The sequence below is a fragment of the Balaenoptera physalus genome, assembly GCF_965194825.1.
Source record: "Balaenoptera physalus genome assembly, chromosome: X".
NCBI lineage: Eukaryota > Metazoa > Chordata > Mammalia > Artiodactyla > Balaenopteridae > Balaenoptera > Balaenoptera physalus.
The window spans coordinates 19,347,011-19,372,102 of NC_138903.1; the positions used below are offsets into that span (position 1 = coordinate 19,347,011).

The 25,092-nt window shown below is 39.7% G+C and overlaps 1 long non-coding RNA gene and 1 pseudogene across 2 annotated transcripts in view; one reads left to right on the forward strand and one right to left on the reverse strand.

The window, feature by feature from the left end:
- Window positions 1-25,092, reverse strand: part of LOC309653007 — a 33,251-nt gene continuing 8,159 nt past the window's right edge. The window contains exon 2 of the long non-coding RNA XR_014258972.1: window positions 1-13,309. This is a non-coding gene — a long non-coding RNA (uncharacterized lncRNA). The remainder of the gene's footprint in view (window positions 13,310-25,092) is intronic.
- LOC309652954 (centrin-2 pseudogene) lies at window positions 13,302-24,533 on the forward strand (annotated as a pseudogene). Its single transcript has one exon. The product of its transcript is annotated as a centrin-2 pseudogene (transcript).

A 25,092-nucleotide genomic window follows, 5' to 3' on the forward strand; every position in this document is an offset into this window, starting at 1 on the left:
TTATGTAGGTCACCACAGCCCATGAAATGTATGCTAGTCTATTAGGTTACTGAAGTGACAAACATTATTTCATGGATAAGGCATATTCAGAGTTGGCTTAACTTCAAGGAATTTAGCCCAGTTCACATTTAACCCACTCTCCAACTGATAGTAGTTTCCAAAATAATTCTGAATTTTAAAAAGCTCATAACAGCTCATTTGTAATACCATCCTCCTTATTTAGATGGTTTTTGAAGTATCCTCTTGGTTAAAGAGAAATAAAAGAAAACGAGTATTATAAAAGAACAAAGCCTGCTCTGAGTAGCAGTCTCCCCATGGAATTTCATTTTCTGAGAGTAAGATCATCTGATTAAAAAGCTCAAATTCTCTGAAACTTTCTATTGAAGTCTATGGTATGTAACATGAGCACATTTCCATAGTAAGGTTATTCAGTTGTGGAAAATACAAGAACTCACATAAACATTTTCCTTTAAAAGTTGAAGAAATCTGAGACACCGCATGTTGGTGCAGAAATGAGAAATCTAAAGGTGTTGCTCACTGACTGTTTGGCTGTGTTTTTTAATTTTTGTTTGTTTGTTTTCCTGCAAGAAAGCAAAAACAAGCATTTGGGAAAGTCATTGTAGCCCAGAAGTATGACCAAAACTAAGAAATTTAAGTAACTGTCACAGAAACATGGCAACATAGATTCTGCTGGCTAACCCGAACAGATAATCAATCATGTTCCTGACAGTGTGGAATGCAGATTCGCCTGCTATTTGCAGAGACTTTAGCATTCAGGCGGAGAGCTTTCTTGAATACTGGAGCCTGGAGTGGTCTGAGAAATTCTAAGTCAGTGATTCCAAAATCTACAGATTTCTTGGACCAGTAAACTTTCAAAATAATATTGAAAGCTAACATGGTGTTAACTTCTTATTTTGCCAAATAATAATACTGGGGGAAAAAACCTTACTATTTATCATTGCCATCATTTCATAAAAGATGGGGCTTCACAGACTATTTTTTTGAGGCTAGTTCATAATTGGATTTACCAGTGGATTTGGGGTCAAGATATCTTTAGGTAAATTCTTTCTCATACCTTTCATTAGCGACTAACAGGCACATTGAAGTACCTGTCATCCATGAATGATCAAAATGAATCCTACTCAAAATGATCAAAATGAGACAGGTGAATGTGACAGGATTAGACTTTAGCTCCAGATAGGGGCTTGGTTCTTGAGAGTTTTTCTTTAGGATCCTCTTGTCTTAAGGAGGATTTTTTCAAAAGGTGAGCAGATAGGAGATTTGAACATTGACCAAATTCTGACTGGGGCATGTATTCAGCTTTCTTCTGCCTTACCTGACATTCATTCATTCATTCATTTAAGAAATGGGAAATTTTGTTCGAGCCAAATTTGTTTGAGGATTATAACCTGGGAAGAGCATCTCAGAAAGCTCTGAGAACTGTTCTCCCTACCTGACCTTTAAACAAGAATCAAATCAATTCATTGAATGCCTATTACTAAGAGTGTTGGGCTAAGCTCTGGGGCAAAATTTCTCAAACTTAAGTCTTCATAATTATAGCCTGAGAACCTATCAAAAGAGCGGATATCTAGGTTTTAGTGTCATAGGTTCTGAATGACGTCAAAGGTGGCAGCGTTGGACTCTCAGTTTTTAACAAACGTAATGTAATTCTGATGCACATAGTCCATGGACCCCCATCTTGAGAAACATTGTTCTAGGAGCTGTAGGGAAGCAACATGTCCAGTTTCAGTAATGGCACACTAGCTAATTCAGATCAACCTTCTTGCTGAACATAATTTATTAAACATATTTTTTTAAGCATCAGAAAGCTAAGAAAATACTGATAAATTACTGGGATGAGATCCAGAAGAGAATAGAAATTCAGAGGGATGAGGCTGCCTAATTTTAAACTTCTTTCCCTTAGGGTCATGAACTGATTTTGAAGAGACAATTGAGAGGGTGAGCTGTCTTTGTAACAATCTCATGGGACTAGGGGGACAAAAGTTGGATCAGGACCTGCCAAGGTGGAGATCTGGTAAAACGTTCCCCATCGTACACACACACACCCCTAGAAGTAAAGGTGAATTGGAAGTGGCTTGCTTACAGAATCTCAAATCTTGAATTAAGGCAAACCTGGAAAAAGCAAATGAACATCCTCTCTAGAGGAAGATACATCAACCTGGGTATCAAATTATTTATACAACTAATTTGTACACAATCAAAGATAACTAAGCCTTAATAGGAGACAGAAAACCATGAGCAAGAACCACTAGGAAAAATAAACAACAAAACAGACACAAAGGGATTCCACTGGGTAAATCAAAATGAACATTGACTATGTGGAACAATTATTATAATGTCCTGTGGGGATAGATAGATGGGTGGATATTTAAAATGCATGACAATAATACCATAAAGGTTTGGGAGGGGGTTAAGTGGAGGTAAATGTTCTAAATTTCTCACATTTAGAGGAGAGGAAAGATACCAATTAACATTAGATAAGTAAAGGTACATGTTGTAATTCTAGGATAACTACCAAAAGAATAGAAGAAGAGTACATGATTTCTAAACTAAAAGAGATTTTTTTAAATGAATGATAAAAATGATTAATCCAAAAGAAGGCAAGGGAAAAATGAAAAAGGAACACAGAGCAGATGGGAAAAAAGACGTATGTAATAAGACAGTAGATTTAAACAAAAATATATCAGTAATTACATTGAATATAAGTGAACCCAACTTTCTTTCTTTTTTTTTTTTTTTACATATATCTATTCATTTTCAAATTCCTTTCCCATATCGGTTATTACAGAGTATTGAGTAGAGTTCCCTGTGCCATACAGCAGGTCCTTGTTGATCATGTATCTTATGTATAGTAATGTGTATATGTTAATCCCCACCTCCCAATTTATCCCTCCCCCCACCTTTCCCCCTTGTTAGTCATAAGTTTGTTTTCTAAGTTTGTGAGTCTGATTCTGTTTTGTAAATAAGTTCATTTGTATCTTTTTTTTTAGAGTCCACATATAAGTGATATCATATGATATTTGTCTTTGTCTGATTTATTCAATTTTCCAGTGGAAAAAAAAGATCATGAGATGGAAAACAATCAAACAAAACCCAACTATCTGTTGTTTAAAGAGATACATTTAAAACATAAGAGCGGGACTTCCATGGTGGTCCAGTGGTTAAGAATCCGCCTTCCAATGCAGGGGATGCAGGTTCGATCCCTGGTTGGGGAACTAAGAGAGCCTCTACTAGAGAGCCCACACGCTGCAACTACTGAGCCTGCACGCTCTGGAGCCTGTGCACCACAAGGAAGAGCCCGCTATGCTGCAACGAAGATCCCCCGTGCTGCAACTAAGACCTGACACAGCCAAATAAATAAATAATTAAATAAATACATGAGAATTAAAAAAGATAGAAAGAAAAGAAATGACATTTACCCCACAATTGTTAACTAAAAGAAAGCTGATACAGCTATATTAATCTCTCTACATCCCATTTCAGGTATGATCATGGAGAATAATGGACAAAGGCAAAGCCAAAGTCCAGAGAGGACCAGGTACAGAGCATTCCTCCCAGAGAGCAGATCCAAGTCCTGACACGAGAACTTCCTTCACTCTGGGGCAGGGAATCTGCACTTCTTGTCCAACATGGTTCTTTTTTGCTATGCACCAGTGACTGCTAAGTGCTTTCCTTTCTTCTCTTTTCCAAATGGGAGTTTTCACTGTAGATATCCTGTTTCTGCTTCACATTACATACTGAAAGTTGAGTTGTGGTGGGGGAATAACGTTCTGTTATTATACAGATAGCTGGACTAGACTTGATGGAGAGGATTGCCCATTACCCAGAGATATTAGACTTCATTTTGTACTCAGTAAATGGATCGTACTGTGGATTATCTCCCGAGGGGAGGGATGAATGTAGTTTAGTCTTGGAAGTAAGGGTGTGCATGGATATTTAGACAGGCAGGGGTTTAGAAGTGTCACAGTTTGCTAATTGTTCCCAGTGTCCATTTTCCCTTTCTGCACTTCAGAAAAGGAACCTCTCTGAGTGTGAGCTTACCACACAACTGCCCAGCAAGATGCTACATTTCCGATCTCCCTCAAAGGTAGGTATGGTCGTGTGACCAAGTTTGGGCCAATGGAATATGAGCAGAAGCAATGTGTATTATCTCCATAAAGATGAAGCTGCTTGCCATGAATTTTTTTCCCCACCAATTGGGAAATGGCGATGATTGGAACAATCGCTTCAGTGCTAGGAGGGATGCTGAGAGTGGCAGAGCTGCCCACCAGCTTAGGTTCCTGTATGTCATGGAACAGAGCTGCCCTGCAGGCCCTGGACTGTTATATAAGAAAGAAACTCCTATCATAGATAAGCTATTGCACTTTGGGGTTCCTTTGCTACAGCAACTTTGCCTGTACTCTAACTAATACAGAGATGTGTTATAGAGTAAGAAAGGTGAGTTGGAAAGGTAGGAGTGAGGAGGAAGCAATTGTTTTAAGCCTTAATAGCAAGCTCAGGCATCAGGATTGGAGGGGCTTGGAAAGGTCTCTCTCCCTGCAGAAAGACCAGGCAGATGGTGGTGCTGCTGGTGGTGATGGGGAAGCTGAAGAAAGGGCTTCAGCTACCTCATGTGATGTTTATAATTCTATATCTCCAGGTGTACCTTTCCCAAGAATTCCATGCCCATGCTTCCAAGGGCTGGCCAGAATTTCTCTCTGGAGGTCAAAGAGCCTCCTCAAACTCAACATTTCAAAGCTAAGCTTTCTTCCCCAGAGAGCCTTTTCTTCCTCTTGTGTTTCCTATTCTAGTTAAGAACTGCACCTTTTGGTGGGGAGGAATAAATTGGGAGATTTGGATTGACATATACACACTACTATATATAAAATGGATAACTAATAAGGACCTACTGTATAGCACCGGGAACTCTACTCAATACTCTGTAATGGCCCATATGGGAAAAGAATCTAAAAAAGAGTGGATATATGTATATGTGTAACAGATTCACTTTGCTGTACACCTGAAACTAACACAACATTGTAAATCAACTATACTCCAATAAAAATTTCTAAAAATACATCCTGTGATAAACCATAATGGAAAAGAATATGAAAAAGAATGTACATATATGTATAACTGAATCACTTTGCTGTGCAGCAGAAATTAACACAAAATTGTAAATCAACTATACTTCAATCAAATAAATTAAAAAAAAAAAAAGAACTGCACCTTTCAACATCACCCTTCACATGGTTGTCCTCACTAGAAACTAGGGTTACCCTTGATTCTTTTGTCACCACACCCAGTTTCTCATAAAGATCTGCTACTTCCTTCTTTGCGTTCGTTTCTCTGTGCCAGTGCCTTGTTTCGGGTCTCCATGATCTCTTACCTCAAATGTTGCAGTACCCTCCTTTCTAACTGATCGCTGTGATTTCAATTTCTCCCATGCTTCACATTCCTCTCAGGGCTGTTTTCCAAAACACATACATGGCCATATCACTTCACCTAACATTTATATACTTTCTTCCCATTTCTTATAAGGCAAGGAGCCCAGACTCAGTACAAATCTGGTCTCCTTTGAACTCCTATCAAGCCCCTCAGTGTGCTCTGTGCCCTGAGCGCACTGGGCATTAACAATGTCCTCTCTGCCTGGAATGTCCTAGTCCTCTCTTCACGGACTCCTACTCAGCCTTTGAAGCCCAGCTTAAATATAACTTATTAGAAAATTTTCCCAGAATTCTCTAACTTAGTTGCTTAGTTATTCCCACCTCAGTGTTTGATAAGTGAATGAACTAATTAAAGATAGAATACTAAGAACTCAATTCCAAAGAACACACCCCTCAGAAAGGCAGAAAATTTCAGAAGTATAGAATTTTACTATATTCTATACATATATTAAAGGGAACTTATAGATTTTATTTTATTTTTTTAATTAATTTTTATTGGAGTATACTTGATTTACAATGTTGTGTTAGTTTCTGATGTACAGCAAAGTGAATCAGTTATATATATACATATACGTATATCCACTCTTTTTTTAGATTCTTTTCCCATATGGGTCATTACAGTGTATTGAGAAGAGTTCCCTGTGCTATACAGTAGGTTCTTATTAGTTATCTATTTTATATATAGTAGTGTGTATGTGTCAGTTCCAATCTCCCAATTCATCCCTCCACCCCTCCCCACCCCTCGCTGGGAACTTATAGATTTTAAAGCTCATCTAAATGTGTTTATAGATGAGGTTCAGAGAAGTTAAATGACTTTCCCAGGATCAGATAGCAGAACTGGGAGTAAGACGTGGGTTTTCTGGTTCAGTTTCTGGTGCTGTTTTCCTACATTTTGCCGTGAAAATCCTAGAGAATAATCTTAATAGAAGGGTTTGTCTGGAAGGTTAAGTTTGAAAGTTTCAGCCTGCAGATGTTTCGGCCTGAGGTTGTACTTCAAGTCATATATGGAATGATAAAAATATCACTGTAACCTTGTCACAGAGATGATTATCTAAGTTGTGAGTCACTTTCCAAGAGGAACAAGTAGAGATATTGGGTATGTACCAATGTGCACGTTGAAAGCCAGAGAGCATTCAGTCCAGGGGCTCTACATGTTTTTTGACCCAGGGGCCCTTTCAATCTGCCTTCTCAGAATAATGTTTCTGAATGCATAAAGCTTCATACATAGGAATACAAAGGAAGCCAACTACATTGAAAATGTGATTATCAAAGTATTAAATATTATAAATGTGTGATAGATGTACTTCTGTATTTAATTTATTAAATAACAAGATCTAGCAGCAGTCTAATAATTACCCATGATTTTGAAGTGGCAATGAGTGTAAATGATATTTCAAGGCATCTGTGACAACTGTCATGTGATACGAAAATATTTGTGATTTCCATTGGTGAAAATCAGGTCCTTCTAACACAACTGTGCTTTGATACTTATATTCACAGTTGAAGGAAACATTTAACTTTTGTTAGAGATCACTGAAAGTGAAGAGGAAATGTTTTTTTCTTTGAAGTTCACTGATCTACTAAACCACAGGTTGAGAATGCCTAGGTTAATACTCTCTTCATTTTAAAGATGAGGAATCTTTTATGTGAAATATGTAAGATGAGTTCAAATAAAATTAATTAAAAAAAAAAACATTGATGGAGTCTATGCAGTTGGCCTCTCTCTACTCAGCACATATCCCTCAGGGAGCTTGGAAAAGGGAGGTTGCTTTTAAACCATCTCTGCCTTCTGCCCGGTGTTCCTGGGATCTTAGTTCCCCGATCAGGGCCCTCAGCAGTGAAAGCGCAGAGTCCTAACCACTGGACCGCCAGGGAATTCCCTAATTTGACTTTTAAAATAATATGCATTCTGGAGTAAGGCTCTAAAATATTTTTAAACCTAATAATTAACTAAATATGGCAAAAAATTTACTGAATTCATGTCTCTACCATTGATTTATGGTGCCTCCTTTATCATGTATTAGATTATCCAATGTATTGTACTAGTATCTACTTTTTTTTTTTTTTAATAAATGTATTTATTTTATTTTATTTATTTTTGGCTGCATTGGGTCTTCGTTGCTGCGCCCCGGCTTTCTCTAGTTGCAGTGAGCAGGGGCTGCTCTTCGTTGCGGTGCGCGGGTTTCTCATTGCGGTGGCTTCTCTTGTTGCGGAGCATGGGCTTTAGGTGCGCGGGCTTCAGTAGTTGTAGCTCGTGGGCTCTAGAGCGCAGGCTCAGTAGTTGTGGCTCGTGGGCTGTAGAGCGCAGGCTCAGTAGTTGTGGCGCACGGGCTTAGTTGCTCCGCGGCATGTGGGAACTTCCCGGACCAGGGATTGAACCCGTGTTCCCTGCACTGGCAGGCAGATTCTTAACCACTGCGCCACCAGGGAAGCCCTAGTATCTACTTCTTGAGCATATAATTTTTAAATTCTTGTGCGAATCCACTCATGTTCTATACTGGCTCTTTTAATTATATCTCTGAAATTTTGGGTATTTGAACAATAATAACAATAACAGTAAAATAATAATAATAATACAAAAAAAAGAAGTATTCAAAAATGCCTGGTAAAGAACAGAATGCCCAGCCTTGAATTGAACCAATATCGTCCAGAGGTCCTGAGCAGCTGAATCTTTCGAACCTTTTTGAGCACAGCCCATGGTAAGAAATAGATTTTTTTTCATTGGAATTCATCACAAGCATGCATGCATACACATATACACAATTCAAAAATAGGTTTCCCCAGACAGACTTCTCTTAACAAGTGATGGGGCCCACTGGTATTTCTTGTTCTATGCCATTCTATTCCATTCAAAGAAATGCTGGCCAGTGATCTGCTATTTATGGCCAAGGGTTGAGTTGAAACTCATGGTTTGATAAACATTGGACTGGATGAACTCCAAGGACTCTCAGATTCTGAGATTCTATGATGTGCATGTGGATCAAATAAATAAGTATAGTATTAGAAGGGGCAGATGTTTTCAAGAAATGCTCTTCTTTTATTTTTATCTCCGCCTCTTTATTTTGGAAAAGTTCGAAACTACAGAAAAGTTGAAAGAATAGTACAATAAATGCTCTATACCATTCACCAAGATTGGCAATTATTTTACCACATTTGTTTCTCTGTCCAAACACATACACACACACATACACACACACGTATTTAAGTTTACTCTTTTTTAAATTGAATTATAGTTGATTTACAATATTGTGTTAATCTCAGGTGCACAGCATTGTGATTTGGGTTTGTTTTTTTTTTCAGATTATATCCTATTATAGGTTATTACAAGATATTGGATATAATTCCCTGTGCTATACAGTAGATCCTTGTTGCTTATCTATTTTATGTATAGCAGTATGTATCTGTTAATCCCATCCTCCTAATTTGTCCCTCCCCCCTAAGTTTATTCTTCTTACTTTTGCTGAACCATTTGAAAATAAGTTGCAGACATTCTGATACCATATCCTGAAACATAGTACTTTAGCCTATACCTCTTGGGAGTAAGGATATTCTCCTCCAAAGTCACAATATTATCATATCGAAGAAATTTAACATTAATGCAACAATGTTATCTAGTGTACAGTCCACATTCACATTTTCCCAACTATCCCCCAGCTGTCACTTTTACAGCTATTTTTCTCCCAGGATCCAATCAAAGATCATGCAATGACTCTTCCATATGAGACCCTAAGAAAGAACTGCTCAGCTGAGCCCAGTCAACTTACAAGAGGTAATAATGTATTTAAAAATTATTTATTGACATAATTTCAGATTTACAGAAAAGTTGCAGGAATAGTACAATGAGTTCCCAGCTATTGAGCCCCCAAATGCTTTACTATATTTGCTTTATTCTTCTCTCAATTTCTGTCTCCAAATGCTTTACTATATTTGCTTTATTCTTCTCTCAGTTTCTATCTGTCATCTATCACTATCTGTATTTCTCTCGCTAGTTTTTTTCTGAGCTATATAAGAGTAAGTAGCAGTATGATGCTCCTTTACCCTTAAATATATCAGTATTTCCTAAAAATAAATTATCTTATGTAATCATATAGAATTATAAAACACAGTTAATTAACATTGATACAATACTATAGCCTGATCTATATACCTGATTAAGATTTAACCAATTGTCTCAATGATTTTTTTTTAAATAAATTTATTTATTTTATTTATTTATTTTTGGCTGTGTTGGGTCTTTGTTGAGGCACGCAGGCTTTCTCTAGTTGCTGCGAGTGGGGGCCATTCTTCGTTGTGGTGCACGGGCTTCTCGTCACGGTGGCTTCTCTTGTTACGGAGCAGGGGCTCTAGGCGCACGGGCTTCAGTAGTTGTGGCACTCGGGCTCAGTGGTTGTGGCTCGCGGGCTCTAGAGCGCAGGCTCAGTAGCTGTGGCGCACGGGCTTAGTTGCTCCGCGGCATGTGGGATCTTCCCGAACCAGGGCTCGAACCCGTGTCCCTTGCATTGGCAGGCGGATTCTTAACCATTGAGCCACCAGGGAAGCCCTCAATGACTTGTTTTTATAGCCAACAACAAAAAAACAAAAAACCCCAGAAAATTCCAAGGTAACATGTTGTTTTCAGTTACCATGTCTGTTTAGTCTCCTTTAATCTGGAAGATTTCCTGAGTCTTCTCTTTATTTTGTAACACTGACATTTTTAAAAGAGTGCAGGTCAGTTATTTTGTAGATTGTCCCTCACTTGCAGTTTGTCTGCTGTTCCTCATGATCAGATTCAGATCATGTATTTGGAGCAAGAATCCCGCAGAAGTGATGCTGAGTTCTTCTCAGGGCATCCTACCAAGAGGCACGTCCTGTCAATTAGACCTGTTACTGAGAATGTTAATTTTGATTGTTGGGTTAAGCTAGCATCTGCCAGTAACTATAAAGTTACTGCTTTCCTCTTTGTAGTAAACAAATTTCTTCTGGAGAGATGCTTTGAGACTGTAACTATCCTGTTACTACTTCAAATTTCACCTACTGGTTTTAGCACACATTGATGATTCTTGTCTGAATCGACTATTATTATGATAGTGGCCAAATGGTGATTTTTATATTGATATTTCCATCATTCCTTCTACATTTATTATTTGGCTTTCTACTGTAAGAAAAATCTTTCTCTTCTTATTTATTTACTTGTTTGTTTGTTCATTCAGTTAAGTGTGGACTCATGGATTCTTACTTTATTCAATAAATTATAACCCTTAATGATATTATTTACTTTTATGCTCAAATTTTTCCAGAGTTAGCCAGAAGGAGTTCTTCAAGCTGGCTTCTGTGAACTTTTAACATGCCCCATCATTTCTTGAGCTCTCCTTTATTTTTTAGCACAAGATGATCTAGGTTCAGTTTGTATTTTCCTTGCTCCAGTCATTTCTCCAAGGATCCCTGGTTCCTTTTAGTGGAGAATGTTATTTGGGAACTATGATCTGGGTCCTGGGTATGTTCATTGTTCCTGGGGTGTCATTACTTCTAGACCCTCTCAGCAGACAGAGCTGAGAAATAGATGTATATATGTAGTGAATACATATACATAGTCACACATATCTATATCCATTTCCATATCAAGCTATCTATGTATCTATCTATGTACCTATCTATCTATCTGACTGATACCTCTAGTTCCATTCCAACACAGCAGTGTTCAATCTACTCCTTCCTCTTTCCATAATTGTGACTACCTTCTCCAAAACAGGAAAACCTGGATCCCATTATACAGAATATATTTACTTATTGGCCTAATCCTAGAATGCATAGAAAGTAGTTTCAGAATTGTGAACTTTTGCCTATCCAAAAAAAAGCTTTCTTACTAGAGAGTTCAATATTTGTTTAGAGTTCTTTTTCTCTTTAGCCTGAGGGCATGTGGTGCACATTTTGTGTATCAAAGTTACTTGGATTAATACTCCCTCCCCAATGTTATTATGTTATTTATTTGAAAAAAGCCGTAGTTCATTTGTTTCTGTTTGTATTCAATTTTTTATATAAATTTATTTATTTATTTAATTTATTTTTGGCTGCATTGGGTCTTCATTGCTGCGTGCCGGCTTTCTCTAGTTGCAGCGAGCCGGGGTTACTCTTCGTTGCGGTGCGCGGGCTTCTCATTGCGGTGGCTTCTCTTGTTGCGGAGCACGGGCTCTAGGCATGCGGGTTTCAGTAGTTGTGGCTCATGGGCTTAGTTGCTCAGCGGCACGTGGGATCTTCCCGGACCAGGGCTTGTACCTGTCCCCTGCATTGGCAGGCGGATTCTTAACCACTGCGCAACCAGGGAAGTCCCCTGTGTTCAATTTTAAGGTCCCCTTCAATTGTTATTTTAAGCAACTAACTTCTGAGGTAGTTTATCAGACAGCAATGGATAGCCCAGACACCATGGCATTATATCACAAGGCACATGATGTCAGTTTGTCCCATTAACAGTGATGAAAAGTTGTATCATTTGGTTAAAGTCTTGTCTACCAGATTGCTTCATTAATAAGTAATCTGTGGGGTGTCTCATCTTCTTTCTTTAGTAACTGTTGCTACATGGATTTAAGACCACCGTAACAATAGCAGTCAAGGGACCCTACTTCAGAGTTACATTTTTCTCTGTGGAAATACCTGCCTTAATGCCATTGGAATACAGACAGAAGGTGAGCTCCAGTGACTGATTACCCAGCGAGTGGGCTCCACAGCTGGCATAAAAAGGTGGAAATCCAGCTGTGATGAAAACATTCAATTCTATTTGTAGTTCAACAGAGTCTGTGCTTAAAACAGAATGCTACAAACTGTGTGTAGGTTTGCCAACTGGTGATTCTGATCCCAAATCATGAGATTTGGAGAAAGAAAAAGAGCAAAGAGCAGTCTTTTTATTTTAAGCTTTTCAAATGGAGTTAGGATTGGGTGTCTGCTGAGAAAGAAGTCTATTAAGGACACTGCTTCTCTCTTTGACAGCAATGCAGTTGTTTCCTAGTTAGGACGAACATCCCACTATATAAAACTAGTCGGGTCTATGTTGCCTTCTTGGTTCCATATCTCTTAATTTCTGCTTTTAAATATACTATATAATCATATTCAAGCAATTAAGTCATGGTCCTCTTATATTCCAAACTTACAGACGTTCATGGCTATATCCCTCATGCCTAGGTTAGCAAATAGGGCCTGAGTGTGTACACACATGAATAGATGAATACATGAGGATTCCCATTCTTTCATTCATTCCTCACAGATTTATATCATGTGCACTCTCCTGTTATGTGCCAGGAATTCTCCTAGGCATTGACCCACTGAGGTTAATAAACCACAGCCCCTGCTTCAAGGGCTCACAGGCTAGATGGAAAGAGAGAAACATAAACAACGAATTATAAATCCTGGGGGGAGAGGCAGGCACTGATATAAATGTGCACTGGGTTTGTTGTTGTTGTTGTATTTATAAGGCATTGTCAAATTATTCACAATTTAGGCACATCAAAGTATTATTCATAGGGAAGGGCAAAAAAAGCACAGCATCTCAGTCAGCAGCCGAAAGAACCTAGTTATAGAAAAGACAGAGAACTGTACAGTCCCAGTGTCATCACCAGCAGCATCATTTTTTAAAAGTAGTACTTGAATTAGCTGACAAGTACCTAGGATAACCAGTGTTGCTAAACTTGGATGAAAAAAGGCTTGAAGTTTTAGTTTTTTTAAATTTTACTCAATTTTAATTTAAATGTAAAACTGAAGCAGTGTAAAATATTTTTCCATTAAATTCAACTTGATTGTTTCCGTAGGACTACGTTTCACTTTAACTGTTGCATCTCATGGATATTGCTGTACTGTATTTCAAGAGTTGTCTCCAGTATTACATGTAAACTCATCTCTCTAGTAAGTGTCAATGGGTTGAATCAATTCAAATTATTTTTTTATATGCATTAATGTAACACTGAAATGTGTTTATTTGAACATTTTATGCAATCAGCACCGTTTACAGTGATACCTTTGTGAATCATAATTGGTAACTAAATTGAGATACTTCTTATGCTTTAAATGATAATATAATTAAGCTATTTTTTAATAAAAAGTAAGTATGGACTAATTTTTAAATTTAAAACAAAGACATACTACTGAGGCAGAATTGAGTGGAGATGTGGATATTAGCACTATATCAGAAGAGAAAAAAAACAGCGAGATTGGAAGAAAGCATGTTGTAAATTTCATGTAATTTGCAAAATTTAAAAGCTGTTGCGTAAAAATTGTTTAAAGATAGTAAAGTGGATAATATTAAGGGACATTTTCAGTAAGTACAGAGTGAGTTTAATGAAAACAGTCCAAAAAAAGAAGTCAATATAATTAGTTGCCAACATTCAAAATGAATGTCCAGTGAATATTGCTTAAAAAAATGATAACAGCCTCTGAACTTGTAACTTTGGTCAGCTTTTTTTTTAATGTTGGCCATCTTTATAATGAGTTGGATTCTTGCACATAATAGAAAACTGTTTTAGATGGTGATAGTAAAAGAAATTATTTCTGTTATGGAAATTCTGTTTTAAAAATGTAAAGGAAAGACTAAAAATGATATTTTAGGAAAAAAAAAAAGATCTTCAATTAAACTGCAAAATAATTGCCTGTAGATTACAAGACCTTTCTAACAGTAACCATGATAAATTGATTCAAAAATTGGAAAAATTGCAAGTACTTTTCTTTAGTTTTAGATGATTCATGTGATACAAGACACTGTCTAATTAATACTTTCGGTATGTTTTGTCTCAAAGTACTGCCATATTTGCCTTAAAAAAAAAAAAAGCCAATTCATAGCCTAAAAAACTATGGCATAGATATTTTTGAATCTTTTATATCTGTCAAAGAAGAAATTCAGTTAGATATGAAAAAAATATATCACAACGGATGGTGCTCCAGCTGTTAGGTCAAAATTCTGGATCTGTTGGAATTTTAAAAACAAGAGACTGATGTTTTTCTGGTGACTTCATATCAGTGTATGATACACACTGAAAATATTTGTGCTCAGTTCTCTGAAACAGACTCTATGAAAAGCGTCATGGATACAGTTGTTAAAACTGTTCAGCATATACATGCAAATACTGTGACTCATCACCAGTTTATGGAAATGCTGAAAGAAGTAGAAAATAAATTTAATGATCTTGTATTCATTGCCAATGCTCCTTGGTTGAGCCACAAAGAGTTTTACTGTGCTGTTAACTCCAATTCAAGATTTTCTAGAAACAAAAGTAATGCTTGCCAAATATTCACAAATTTAAAAAAAAAGGCAATGTGTCTTACATGTTTTCTCACGGATTTCACACTGCATATGAACAAGATAAATTTGAAAGTCCAAGGAGAAGCTTGTGATTTAGCTAGACAGGTATAAGAATTTATGTTAAAGTTGGAATTTTTCAATGATTCAAAGCAATAATAGTGATTTTATACATTTTTCTAACATGAATCAATGTGTAGAAGATTTTAATTTTAATAGCATTTTGTAAATTGACTGTAAATACTGGAAGAAAAATTTGAAGAATACCTCATTTACATTGATAAATGTAGAATTCCTTCTCAAATAGCACACTACCCCTTTGGATTTAACGTTAAGAATACTAAGTTGACACAAATAAGTGCATTTGCTTAACTTGGACAGATGTGGTTTTGAAATTGACGTGCTTTAACTTTAAGGTCAAATCAATTCTTCGAAAAAAATAAACTAGTTTTATCAGTGTGGATGCAAATATTAAAGGAAAATGAGTTTTGGTACTCTTTTTTCTTACATATTGAAAGGATAATATTTTAGACATACTGAGTAAAATAATATGCATTATTAACATCAATTTCTCTAGTTTCTTTTTAACTGCTTTTTATAATATGGCTACTAGAAAATTTAAAACTGCATTTGTGGCTCCATTGGACAGCACTGCTCTGCATCAGGTAACATAGTCGTACTTATTTGACATTCTCCAGTACAACGCTGAAAGAGCACAGAATAGTCTTTTTATTATTTGATAAGTAATCTTATTCCCAAATTTTGGATAATTTTTCTTTATATTATTGTCTCATGAAAGACCATGATATGTCTGAGACTTGTAGTAACTCAGCGGGTTTTGAGCCTGTGGCTTTGGAAGAATAATAGCAGTTGAGTCAGAAAAGGAAGTCTAAGACCAAGCTATGAGAAGTCTTTAAGCATTTGATCTTTATTCTGCAGGCAACTGACAGCCATTGAAGAGTTTTAGCAAGGGGTTTTTCTTCATCATTAGATTTGTATTCTGGAAAGGTAACTATTGAAGCCTGTGGGACATGAATCGCAGGAAGCCAGTTATTACTATACAGAATAGAAAGAATAAAGACCCAAGTTTAGGTAATTGGAAATAAGTGGTGGGGGAAACGATGAGATGGATTTAAGAAAGATTTGGAGATTGGTGGAGTGTGGGAAGTGAAGGTAGAGTCAAGAATGAGTCTGAAGTTTTTGATGTGGTCAGCTCAGTGAACGGCAGTGGTACAGACTATCACTATTTACTAACATGTAAATGTCTCAAGATTGAGATTACTTGAGAAAGATCAAGCTGGGGAGGAAGGTCAAGTGTTCAGTTTGGTCATTTGACTTTGACTCTCTAGGGGGTGAACATAACCAATAGACAGGTCCAAAGCTCAGGGGAAAACGTGGGAGCTAGGAATGGAGATTTAGGAATCTTCTGCATATAGGTGGCTAGAATTGTGGGAGTAGATAAGATCACCTGGATGAAGAAGTTCTCTACCTTGGCTGCACCTTATGATCACTTGGAGGGACTGAAAAACCCCAATGCCCAGGCCATCCTAACAACAAATCAAATCAGGGGTGGGACCCAGGCATGATAATATTTTAAATTTCCCAGGTGATTCTGTTCCCAGTGAAAGGTTCTTGTCTCATCACAGAAAGAATTCAGAAACGAGACAGGGAGGTCAGTAAAATAAGTAAAGTGAGGATTTATTTAAGCAATTGTATGCTCTGGAGATGAGAGCGGGCAGTTTCAGGTGAATAGCTGCCCTGAGTTTCTTTGGCAAGCTGGTTATGTGGGGTGTATAAATGAAGGGGCAGAATATTCATTGGGGAGGGAGGGGTTGGAGGGCGTATTCTCTGATTTTCACCCCACCACCACCTTCCCGAGGGGAGGAGGGATTTTGTCCTTATTTAGCTTTGATTGGAAGTGTCATGGCTTCAGTGCATGATGGGTACTTCTTATCTGCAAGGCTAATTTTATTGTAATGAGAGCATAGTGAGCAAAAGTTTACATCCAGACACTGGAGATTCCCGCCTTTTCCCACCTTTCTTTGTCTGCCTTCAGAACAATTATCACCCCAAAATGTGTGGTTTCCTGTCAGTCTGGAGGTCCTGCTTTTCTTTGTCTGCCCATGGGCCCCCCCGCTGTTTACAAGATGCGTGGTTTCCTGCCATCTGGCCATGCCCCCCTTTTTCTGCTCATATCTAGCTACCTGCCTGCTGTAACAATTCTAATATGCAGCCAGGTTTGAGAACCACTGGTACAGGGTAAGAGAAAAAGACATGCCAATGATAGAATCCTGCAGAAACTCAACATTTAGAGAGACAACAGAGAGCAGGGCAAAGAAGCAGTGGGAACCCAAAGATAGTGATGTCAAGGAAGCCACGGGAAAAGGAGGTTTCAACAATATGAAATAAGTTCAAGGAATAAAAGAACCGAGAAAAGGTGAAAAAAGATTGCCAAATAAGGTGAAAGCCCAATCATGTTGGGGGAAACACACACACACATACACACGTGTGTGTGTGTGTGTGTGTACACGCACATACCAGTCAGCACCAACATGAGGTTTTTCCCATTATCCTGAACAACAAGTGGGAAGGACCAGAAGAGGCAAAAGGCTGGATTGATCCAGGGTTGGGAGTTTGCAGGGACAAAGGACAGGGACTTGAGAGGTTGAGGATGCGATGATTAACCATGGGGAGAGAATGGAAACAAGGTGAGTGATAATGTGAAGGGAGATAAGGTGGTTTGGGACTGAAGGTCTTGATATGATCAAGGAACGGGCACCGCATACATATTCTGAGTGGCCTATGGCCTTTACATGAAACTGCTTCCTCCTCCTGCCCTGCCCCAAGTATCCAGAAGTACTGGAGTTGAGGAGATTAAGGAACTGAGACAGGGCCTTGGCTGAATCTTCCACAGAGAAGCAGAAACTCCACCCAGAATGAGGCAGGCATTGAATTGAGGTCACACAGGTGTCAAAGTTGTCAGTGGGGCTTCCCTGGTGGCGCAGTGGTTAAGAATCCGCCTGCCAATGCAGGGGACACGGGTTCGAGCCCTGGTCCAGGAAGATCCCACATGCTGTGGAGCAACTAAGCCCGTGCGCCACAACTACTGAGCCTGCGCTCTAGAGCCCGTGCTCCGCAACAAGAGAAGCCACTGCAGTGAGACACCCATGAACTGCAATGAAGAGTAGCCCCCGCTTGCTGCAACTAAAGAAAGCCTGCACACAGCAACGAAGACCCAACGCAGCCAAAAATAAATAAATAAATAAATAAAATAAAACTCCCTCTGCTTTAAAAAAAAAAAGAAAAAAAAAGAAGGTATGAGGAATAGAATTGCATTTTATTAGTGAAAAGAAAGTAAGTCTGACTGAGAGCTGGTTGTTTCTGGATGGAAGAAAGAGTGATGGATACAGAAAGTGATGGAAGATTTGTGGGAAGTGGACCCTGAGGAAAGAGTTTTGTGCATGGTCAGGACTGGCTAAGCTTAGAATAAATTTAATTGATTAAATGAATTTTAAAAGTAAGCTGGTACAAAACTTGAATTTGGCTTTTCTCTCTGTTAAGAGAACAAGTTTTCTTAAAATGTTGAACTGCCTTTGATAACAGATTTTAAGTTTCTTTACCTTTTAAGCGATCTGTTCTGTATTTGCCTTTGAAATCTTTTATTGTTACTTTGGCTAAGTGAATAACTATTGTTTCACAGTGACCTGTGATCCTATCTGACTGAGTGTTCTAAACCCTTTTGATATTTTTCTGACAACTTTCCAAATATCAAATTTTAATTACAGTTCTTTTGACCTCCAGCTAAGTTTGAGATGCTTTAGAAGACCCATGAAGCATCTCACAGAGAAATATTTCATCAGTATGTTAAATTACAATACATGGAGAGCATTATTACATGAGTGATAAACTTTTTAAAAAATATACTGTATGGAACAGGAAGTGGAGTCCATCCGCGATGGCCTCTAACTTTAAGAAGGCAAACATGGCATCAACTGCTCAGTGAAAAAGGATGAGTCCTAAACCAGAGCTTACTGAAGAGCAGAAACAGGAAATTTGAGAAGCTTTTGATCTCTTTGATGCTGACAGAACTGGGACAATTGATGTTAAGGAACTTAAGGTGGCAGTGAGGGCACTGGGCTTTGAACCCAAGAAAGAAGAGATAAGAAAATGATAAGTGAAATTGATAAGGAAGGGACAAGAAAAATGAACTGTAGCTTTTTGACTGTGATGAGTCAGAAAATGTCTAAGATACCAAAGAAGAAATCCTGAAAGCTTTGAAGCTCTTCAATGATGATGAAACTGGGAAGATATAGTTCAAAAATCTAAAATGTGTGGCCAAGGAGTTGGGTGAAAACCTCACCAATGAGGAGGGGCAGGAAATGATTGATGAGGCCGATAGAAATGGAGACGGAGAAGTCAATGAGCAAGAGTTCCTGTGTATCATGAAGAAGACCAGCTTTTATTAAGATCACTGTCATCTTTTTTTTTTTTTTTTTTTTTTTGGCTGTGTTGGGTCTTCGTTGCTGTGCGCAGGCTTTCTCTAGTTGCAGAGAGCGGGGGCTACTATTTGTTGCGGTGCGCGGGCTTCTCACTGTCATGGCTTCTCTTGTTGCAGAGCACGGGCTCTAGGCGTGCGGGCTTCAGTAGCTGTGGCACACGGGCTCAGTAGTTGTGGCTTGCGGGCTCTAGAGCTCAGGCTCAGTAGTTGTGGCTCACGGGCTTAGCTGCTCCACGGCATGTGGTATCTTCCCGGACTAGGGCTCGAACCCGTGTCCCTTGCATTGGCAGGCGGATTCTTAACCACTGTGGCACCAGGGAAGCCCAAGATCAGTGTCATCTTTTATACCGCAAGCACATGGAACTCGATTTCGTGCCTGCTGTTGTGTGAAGCCTGGTTTTTGAGACCGTAAATTATTTTTCCCCCACTGACCTCTCTGTATGACTTTAGTAATAACTCTGAATCTATTTTCACCTTTTCAAAGTGTTCTTTGAAATTGAGGTTCTTTGTAAGGTGACCTGCTGACTGCTTTAATTCCCCAGGGCAGAACGAGAGCACGTTAGAGTGGAGAAAAGGGTCTTCAAGCTTTTGCCCACCTGCTGTTCTGCCTTGTATCGCTTTGTCCCGCATTCCCACATTTATGCCACCGCAGAACAACTTCTTCACAGGTACATGTTGTACCTGTGTCACCACAAGCAGGGGGCATCTCTTCAATGGTTCCAATTTTAATTGGCGCCTGAGTGCAGCTTTCTCTTTTATAAAACCCAGTGAACTCTCTTACTTGCATTTGGATGTGTGTGTGTGTGTGTGTGTGTGCGTGCTATTTGTTTTGTCTTCAAATAAAGCCTTTCTTATTTTGAAAAAAAAATATATATATATACTGTATGGATGTTATTATTCTAGAAATTACCTGGAATTCCTAAAAATCTAGTATGTCCTGGTAAAATGTTACCAGTCATAATTCTAGTTATTTTAAAATGTTGCATGTCACAGCAGTAAGTTTCTTTTGTCAATTACATTGTGATCAGATGTTTAACTGTGACTTTTTAAGTCTTTCTGTCATTTATAGACAGTTGTTGTACTCTGATAAATCTCAAATTATCCTGGGGAACTGGGTAAGAAATCAAAGAATCTTAAGGAAACCTGATGCTTCATCAAAAGTTTAACAAGAGAATTAGTTACTGAATGAACTGGTGAATATAGTTGTAATGTTTATGTTTCTATCTGAAACATTGCTAGCTGTTAATTTGTGTTTTCCAGATATAAAGAAACCCTTCCCCTAAAACTAATTATGACTTACAGCAATTTGGTAAATTACACCTTTGTAAGCAGAATTTAAACATTTCTCTTTTCTCTCTACCTGACCCCTCCAGAGATTGGAAACTCTGGGGTTCCCAGCAGCTTTATCAGATAAATTAGAAAGGCCACCTCCTAACAGGTGCAGGAATCTGAAGGTATTTTTGTGGACCTTAAAAAGGGAGGAATTCACCTAAATCTGTGAGGCAGAATCTGTGACAAGCCCTTGGCTTTGCTTTCCTGGTCCGGGGAAGCCTTTTATCAACTAATCAGACTTAATTTGCAGACAAATTAATCTTGCTTTGACTATATTGGTAAAAATGAGAGTAATTTTAGACAGAAAGTGATGCTTCAATGGACATCAAAATCTAATTCTGTTTATTGAGGTCTGTATTCACTAAGACTCACTTCTTAGTTTTTGCTGTTATGTTATATCGTTGTAAAGTTTTAATTGAATTATTAAAAGGACACTCTAAGTTTGTTTCTGAAGCTTAACTCAGTAATCTGTCTTTGGACGAAGCTCAGGTGCTCCATGATCTGCAACCGGGAGGTTAACACCAGGCTATGGTCATTTAAATTTAAAGGCAACTTTATTTGGGGACAATTAAACCATACTAGAGATAACCAGCCTAGTAACACTAGGAAACTGGGCTGGGTGCCTTATGGACAGTGCCAATATATTATTTCCCTTAAAGATAAGGATTGGTACAGAACAGACTAAGAAAACCTGGGATATACTGGGCCGCACCTAATGGAAGTTCTTGACTTAAATTCTTACTTGTGAGCTTACTAATACTGCTAGCTATATTATTTTTTTAATACATAAATAAATAAATAAATAAATAAATGTATTTATTTATGTCTGCATTGGGTCTTCCTTGCTGCATGCGGGCTTTCTCCAGTTGCAGCGAGCGGGGGCTACTCTTTGTTGTGGTGCACTGGCTTCTCATGGTGGTGGCTTCTCTTGTTGCGGAGCATGGGCTCTGAGCACACAGGCTGTAGTAGTTGTGGCACGCGGGCTCAGTAGTTGTGGCTCTAGAGTGCAGGCTCAGTAGTTGTGGCGCACGGGCTTAGCTGCTCCACGGTATGTGGGATCTTCCTGGAACAGGGCTCAAACCCGTGTCCCCTGCATTGGCAGGCGGATTCTTAACTACTGCGCTGCCATGGAAGTCCCTATATTATTTTTTATATTGAGTGTTTTACAAAATTGTTGTTCTTTGCATTACCAAATGTGTGAATGAGCCTCTGATAAAATGATGATGTATAGTTCCATATAAGATCAATGATGGTAATAGTGTAACTCTAGATATGGGAAGAAGCAACAAGAGGGAATATTTTCGTGGACCATAAAAGACTAGCAAGACAGGTGGTCCAGAGATTTTTGGCTACTGTTAATAAGACCTAGTCCAGTAATAGCACATTGAGTGGCCTATCAGTGAAGTCTTTGCCAGACCTGGGAATGATCATTCCTAGCACCATGGGACGAAGTGGTCATGAAGTGCCCCTGAAACCATGGTTGAATTTATGACCCTGAAGGGGCCCTGCCAACTGAAAATTGTCACTTGCCGTATGCCTCTGCAAGGATTAGGTCAATGGCCACTGCAGCCACTGACCTTAACACACCCTGAAAGGAGTTCAGGGTGGAGATCAGGAATGAGGCACTCTGTACTCTGGGAAAAACTGGTAGAACAGGCCTGCAGATCGTTATATACTTTCAGGAGAAGACTTTATGAGCCCAAATTCTTCCATCTTCTCATATCTAGAAAAGCTCTAAAATCATTAACAGTGACATCTGCTTTGGCCATTAAAGAGAGAAGTGCAATTGAAAGTCAAAATGGAGTAGCTGTGATTCAGACATCCAAGGTAATACTAGGTGGCATTATGGACGTGATTTCAGACAAGTCCTTGTATTGCTAAGAACTTGAGTTTTCTGAGCTGTGTCAGACTTGGGATGCCACCAGCCATTCTCAAAAAAATGTCTGCTGGCAGCTGGTATCTGCAACCTTATGGTTTCAAGGTATCCTCTTGTAACTACTAAATTTTTAGAAAATGAAATTGTTTTAGATCAGATAGTAGTAGAAAAAAGAGACGTGTAGTGGCCAATAGCTCCTGTTATGTACATATTAATACCATATCTGAAGTTAAAACCTACTTAGATAAGAATAAACAGCTGGCTACCTGGCTACAAGTCTCCCCAAAGTGCGAGGTCCAGACTGGGTTTCCGGCTTACTCTTCTGAATTCCTCAGGGAATGAGATTTATTTTGTCTCTTAAAGTTCCAGTTGTCACTCCTCCAAATACTTCTCTTTTTTTTTGTAATTAATTAATTAACTTATTTATTTATTTTTGGCTGCGTTGGGTCTCTGTTGCTGTGCGCGGGCTTTCTCCAGTTGCAGCGAGTGGGGGCTACTCTTTGTTGCGGCGCACAGGCTTCTCATTGTGGTGGCTTCTCTTGTCGCAGAGCACGGGCTCTAGGTGCATGGGCTTCAGTAGTTGTGGCACGTGGGCTCAGTAGTTGTGGCTCATGGGCTCTAGAGTGCAGGCTCAGTAGTTGTGGTGAACGGGCTTAGTTGCTCTGCGGCATGTGGGACCTTCCTGAACCAGGGCTTGAACCCACATCCCCTGCATTGGCAGGCAGATTCTTAACCACTGCACCACCAGGGAAGTCCCCAACTACTTCTAATTGGGTCTATTACACCAAAATGGCGGACCAAGGGATTGAGATTTTAATTTTTTTTGTAATTTATTTTTGGCTGTTTTGGGTCTTCATTGCTGTGCGCGGGCTTTCTCTAGTTGCGACAAGCAGGGGCTACTCTTCGTTGCGGTGCGCAGGCTTCTCATTGCGGTGGCTCCTCTTGTTGCGGAGCACGGGCTCTAGGTGCGTGGGCTCCAGTAGTTGCAGCACTCGGGCTCAGTAGTTGTGGCATGCAGGCCCTAGAGCACGCGGGGATTGAGATTTTAATCATACAAGACTCAGATCCAGGACTTGGAACTCAGAAATATTTCCAACTCGGTGTCTATTTTCCAAATTGAGGCAGGACTAGTCCCCCTTTTAGCAGGGAGTGGCCAGAGCTGTCGTAGCCCAGTTCCCTGAATTGAAACTGAGCAGGACTCTGTTGGGCTCGGGAGTACAAATCCTTTCTGTGTCCCCTATTTCTTGTTTGTAGGAAATAGGCTTCATTCAGCCTCCTTGACCTTCCCTGAGTTCCAAAGAGCAGATTCAAACAGTTGCTAATCAGGGAATGGTGGGGATATAGAAACAGGGGAGGAGCAGTCAAGGGATGGTATGGCCTTGGGGCAGGGTCCTGGTTCCTCCTCAAGGAGTATGCATAACAATATCTCTGAGTTCTTCTGCAGGAACTTAGGCCCCCACCCAGGTGAAGGATGGTAACTTCAGGCTGAGCACAAGACTCCTGGGGCACCGCCCTGCTACCTCACTACCAACCGATCAGAAAAAAGTCACACACACTGCAGCCCTCACCCCAAATTTTACCTTCCTTTTCTGGGCCCGGCAATGACCATCCTGTTCGGCCTCCTGTTTGGCCCTTGTCTATTTCAACTGCTAACAAGGTTCATCTCTGATAGGGTCCAACAGTTTCAGGCTAAACTGTTGTTACTACGAGGGTGAATGCCGATTTGGGGCACAGAATACCTCGATTTAAATCAGGTGGAGAGAGTGGGACTTCCCTGGTGGCACAGTGCTTAAGAATCCACCTGCCAATGCAGGAGACACGGGTTCGAACCCTGGTCCAGGAAGATCCCACATGCTGCGGAGCAACTAAGCCTGTGTGCCACAACTACTGAGCCTGTGCTCTAGAGCCCGCGAGCCACAACTACTGAAGTCCGTGCACCCTAGAGCCCACACGCCATAACTACTGAGCTTGTGTCCTGAAACTACTGAAGCCCATACACCTAGAGCCTGTGTTCCGCAACAAGAGAAGCCACCTCAATGAGAAGCCTGTGCACTGCAACAAAGAGTAGCCCCCGCTTGCCGCAACTAGAGAAAGCCCGCATGCAGCAACGAAGACCCAACGCAGATCAATCAATCAGTCAATCAATCAGGTGGAGAAAGACTTCTATTCCACTAGGCAGGACTACGCCCACTCTCATCAGGAAGTAGTTACAGAAGAAAGAGACCTCCGCCCCAACTCCCAAGAAGTATCTTGAGTATGAAGTCTCTCGGGGGGAATTGTTAGGGGAACCACTGACTGAAACCACCCGCCCTAGCCAGGCACCATAGTAACCACTTACATGAGTTATCTTACAACAGGAGGTCCTGGTAAGGAATGCGGAACTAACAAGCTACCACCAACCGGAAGAGTTCAGGAAAGGTCAAAAGGAGAGAGGAGACACCAGTCCATATGTCCTACCAACCTCCCAGAATCCTTCTCGCTGGAATCCATCTTGCTGAGTGATGCACACGCCACCAGGAAGGACCCTGAGTCAGAATGATTGTCCAGAGACAACCCGGAAACTAATCCCATCACCATAAAACCCGAGACTTCGAGCCACGTAGCAGAGCAGTTCTCCTGGGTTCCCTTACCCTGCTGCTGTCTGCCCTGGCGCCCCTTCCCAATAAAGTCTCTTGCTTTGTCA